Here is a 5472-nt window from a genome sequence, read left to right on the forward strand (position 1 = left end):
AACGCTAATATTATAGGAGAAATACATTTTGCACAAAGTTGAAAACAATGGATATTCATCACAGGTCTCTACAAAGTCATTCCGTCTGCTCCGGTTTAACACCAGGCGGTAACAACACAAACAAAACTTTAACTAGGCGTACAAACCAAAATTGAAAAATAGTTAACTCAATGACTGGTATAGTCTTTTGTTGATTCCTGTCTGTTGTAAAATTTAGTTTTTTAGTGGTGTTAGTTATTTGTAATCTGCTAGTCGCAGCAGCAGATAAGGTTTACGGTACTGGTCACAGCGGTAAACCATAATCTCTTCGTGGGAAAATTTTAACATAAAGTTCCCGAATCCGTTCGTCTGTATATAATGACCGAAGAAACACACACTTGAACTTCTTTTCAAACAGTGTATTTCTGTAAAATTAGCCCGCGGCTATCGAAATGGGGTGCAACGCGATACACCTCTAAAACTGTCACTACGATACAGATTACTTGGATAAAAGACGGAGAATTTGTCCAGCTAGCAAGCACCAAATAAACCAGTTAAATGTGCGACCGACTTCCAACAAACAACTTCGAGAATGAATCAGAAAAATTTGTGATAACTCAAAGGCACGCCAGCAGTAGCGCGACGCAACATTTCATGTCCAAACAGGTTTCAACTGAAACAGGTTTAATCCGGTTTGACAGGTCTTACGGACGATGGTGCAATTTTGGCTCATGTTTTAGGAATTTCCATGACGTAAGATTCAGTAGACTTGAACGGTTTTTATATGACGTTTGACCAGGCGAACAACCGTCTGGAACATAGCAACCCCTAGTTATGACAGTCTGACATGGCATAACTAAAAAAGAATTGACGACAATTGTGAGCCAATGAATAAAAACACATGATACACAAATTGTTTGAATCACTCACGTTTAAGTTAATACGCAAATACAAAGGGCATGCAAAGAATGAACAGCAATAAGAATAAACACGACGATACATGACCATGGGTAGTAGGTACACGCAAAAATGACGCTATCTACAATGGTTGCGATAATAACCGACTGTTCTGGGCTCAGACAAGTGTCGGCCACCGCAGACAAAACCAGGCTCAAACCCTAACACTGAGGTGTTCTTTACGGGGGCGAGGCACGAAATATCCCTCAACACATAGTCTACTTTCACTTTCCCCGTACTCTCATCATAGTTGCAGACGGCAACTTTAGCTCTACGAACCACAGGCTTCCCTTTCCTAATTTGTGGAACTACCTCATGCACCCTCCCAAGTTGATACTTCCCACGTTTACCAATGTCCTGGAGAGAACCTACCACTACAAGTTGACCAGGCTCCAAATTCTCGGCCATTTTTAGCCATTTTTTCCGGCCCTGAAGACCTGGCAAGTAAAAATCGATCCATTTACTCCAAAACTGCTGAGAAAGTGACAAATTGAACCGATAATCCCTTCTTAATTGGTCACGATCATGTGGTTGCCCAACAGCACAGTATGGGTCTAAGTATGGGGTCAAAAGTGAGGCAGGGGTGATGACAGTAAAATCCCTAGGGTCGTCACTCAAAGGTACCAAAGGGCGTTCGTTCACGATCCGAACGGCACTGCCTGTGTACGTAAGCAGTTCAATAAAATTGGGCTTACGAGTTGAAGAGTCCAAAATGTGAAAAAATGCAATTTTAAATTGTTTAACCATTGCCTCCCAGGCGCCACCTTGCGCCGGAGCATACGGAGGTATAAATTCCCAGTTTATCTCTCTCTGTCTCAGGGCGTTGTGAAATTCAGCTGATTCTATCAACTCGGGTAACTTCTTAGATGCTGCCTGAAAGGTACTTCCATTGTCGGAATAGATAGCATTAACCTGCCCACGTAAATCTGTAAACCTTGTAAAGGCAAGTAAAAAATCACTCAGCGACAATGACGTAACCAGCTCAACATGAATAGCGCGAGATGCCATACATCAGTGACGATCGGTGAGGGAAAGCAAGGAAAGCAGTGCTTACCTGAGCGAAAACTATGCAAAATATAATGACTGAATTCTAGGTTTAACTTCTTATTATTTTTATCAAGTCTATTTTAACTTGAAAATTACTGTGTTCGTGACTAGAATTACTTGTAACTCTTGTGAGTATCTAAGTCCTCACCAAACCGCCTTTCTTGCCTATAAATGCCAATTAACGCAAACGCTTTTGTCAGAAACCATCACTGAAGCTCCAGGGAAATCAACTTTCAAAAGTGCTTACCTTACATTGAAAAACGCCTTCGTTTTATCCAATCCTCAATCGTTTTGCAAAACGACACCAGCTGCTTAGCCAATCAGATGTGTTATCTGGTGTTATGGTTAAACTTGCTTTCCCAGTGACGTCAATGCGTATCTCAACAGGCGAAAGGAATACAGCCTCTACGCATGAGTGATTTTCGGGCTTGTAACTATAGGCTACTGAGTACGCTGAAAATAAAGCTGGTTCTCTTACCAAAAAAAACATAGATTCTACATTAAAACATGCAATTCCAAAGGGTACATTAACCAACCAGTACTGAAACAGCACAAGTGTTTTTTAAATTCTTTGGGTCAATAGACTGACATCACAAGTTCAGAGCAAACATACTTGTGTTCTTCAAGAATGGACTAGCTTAATTTATAGGCTAATTATTTGCTCTTTACTAGTGCACCAGTCCAATGCATGTTGTAAATGCTTACAGATGACATTGACAATAAGTTTTTGTGCTCAGTCTAAAAAAGCAGCCAACATTCTAGACTAGTCCCAGTTTGATTGATTGATTGAATCTTTATCCTCGGGCTGGGAAAGTCCGAAGATTTTGTTTTGGAAATGCTCTCAGAGCGCACCAAATTGGAAGTGTTTTTCAAAATTTTCTGGGGGAGGCCCCCCAGACCCCCCGCTGGAAGTGTTGCCTTCGGCAACACGCCTTCGGGCTTCGCCCGACGGTTACGCCCCTCGTGCCTACTACCTTGCTGCAACATATTTCCAAGTTGCTTTCCTAATAGTTTAAGCCACCGAACGTCACTGCCATACATGTGAACAAGAGTCCCCAAGCTTTTTTGTGACTTCTACCTTCAACGAAGGTTAAAGGTCCAAGATAGTCTAAGCCGCAATCAAAAAAGGGTTTCCTACGCGCAGTTGTGCGAGACAAAGGTAAATCAGACATGAGCTGCCTTATAGGCCGTGCTTTCTCAATCGCACATACACCACAATCATTAAGATACCTCTTCACGGAGGCATTACCATTAGCGATCCAAAACTTCTGTCGCGTAGACAACAAAGTGTGCTGTACTCCACAGTGCGCATTTCCATTATGATGCGACAGTACAACAAGCCTAGTGAAGGGGTGCTTCGAAGGCAAAACAATCGGATGCTTTGCTTCAAGAGAGATCTCGGGAGAATTACTTAAGCGCCCTTCAATGCGGATTACACCAGCGTCATCTACACAAGGTCTGTACTTTTTAAGTGAACGCAATTCTTTCAAGCGTTCCCTCTCACGTTGCGAAGCGCCAACACTACCTCGCTTTATCACTTCCTCAAGGGCATCCGGCGATCGTTTGGTCATTAAATGTACCACATCGCCATACACGCTCTTCTGAACAAACTTCACAGCCAATTCTGAAGCACTGTTAAGATAAGATGCATCCAGTTTTGGCTTCACAAAGCTACGCTTTCTCGTTTTACAGCACAAAAATTCAACAAAAGCAACCAAATAAGCGATTCTCTTTTTCATAACATACAAAGAAGGTGCGGCCTCGATCAATCTGTGAAGGCCACCCTGTCCAACGTCGAGCGACCCCTCTTCGTCACGAAGGTATAGGCTATGGACAGGTACTGGAGTGGCGTTTTCTACAGATGGAATTTCTTCACACTGATAGAGAAGACTAGAACCATTCAACCACAACTCTCGAAATTCCTTCTTTGTAATAAGATTTGGCCGTGTGCCAACATCAGCTGGGTTCATATCGGTAGGGCAAAAACGCCAATCCTGGGCTCCAGACAACAATAAAATATGCTCAACTCGACGCGTAATAAACTTATTCAAACGTAAATCAGGGTTTTTAACCCACTGCAACACAGTACGAGAATCACACCAAAAATACTTAAGGCAGTCGGGCATCTTCAATGCCTCGTAGGCCTGCTTCACGAGTCTTGCTGTATTCAAAGCGGCAACAAGCTCTTTCCTAGCTATCGGCCAAGAAAACTGATTTTTTACAACAATGGTAGATTTACCCAGAACGAAAGACACACTCGGAACTCCGTTAACCAGTCTACGTAAGTAAACAACAGAAGAGAAAGCTTGATTCGAAGCATCACTAAACCCATGCAATTGATATGAAACAATATCATCCGGACTGCACACACCAGAGTTTGCAAAATACCATTTCGGTAACGAAAAATCCTTAAGCAGGTCCAAAGAGCGAAGCCACGACTCCCACTCTTTAACAAAGCTATCAGGGACCTCGGTGTCCCAATCAAACTTGTCTATCGCCAATTGCTGAAGTATAAGGCGTGCTTTTAGAAAAAATGGCGCTCCAAAGCCTAGCGGATCAAATTTTTGTCCAAGCTGACTGAGCATACTTCGGCGCGTGTGTTTAGCTAAGGGCTTTAAGGAACATGCGATACGCATCTCGTCAGACTCGGTTTGCCACACACAACCCAATGTCTTCGCTGATGGCAAAGTCATATTTTCAGTCTGAAAGTCAATGTCACGAATCAAAGGTGAAAGCATCTCATTATCCAAATTTGACAAGACAATCATAGCCTCCTTGTTAGCACTCCACTTACCAAGTTTAAACCCACGGCTATCAAACAAAGCAATTGATTCATGAGTGATTTGCTGAGCTTCCTCTAAGCTATCAGCCGAAAATATAAAATCATCCATGTAGGCTACATATTATTTGCAATATTGCAGAGAGTCAATTCACCAGCACTGCTGGGATTCTGCTCGATCATTTTCTTTATAGCCAAGCAAGCGATATACGGGCTACTCTTTATTCCCCAAGGGTGTACACAAAAACGAAATGGTACCATCCTACCATTTTCAAGGTCATCATCTTCAAACCACAATATACGAAACAAATCCCTTTGCGACTCAGGTAACTTTATTTGAAAGAAGCATTTAGTCACATCAGCCATGAGACCAAATCTACCAAGCCGAAATCTAGCCAAGACATCTACCAGAGGGTTTAACAAGTCAGGACCCGAAAACATTACATCATTAACACAAGTTCCTCGAAATTCAGACTTGCCATCGTAAACAATGCGCTTTTTTAATTGTGACGTAACAAAGTACGGTAAATACCATTCAAATCCCTTGACATTTCCTGCTTCACCAGTACGCTCAATATAGCCATTTGATTTAAGATCTTTCATGGTGTCAGTAAGGAAATCACGAAGTTCAGGTTGTTTTAAAGCTTTCTTCCTTAAAGCAGCAACTCTATCTGACGCCAACACAAAATTGTTAGGTAGATCAATATCTT

Source organism: Aplidium turbinatum, chromosome 14 (genome assembly GCF_918807975.1).
Source record: "Aplidium turbinatum chromosome 14, kaAplTurb1.1, whole genome shotgun sequence".
Taxonomy (NCBI): domain Eukaryota; kingdom Metazoa; phylum Chordata; class Ascidiacea; order Aplousobranchia; family Polyclinidae; genus Aplidium; species Aplidium turbinatum.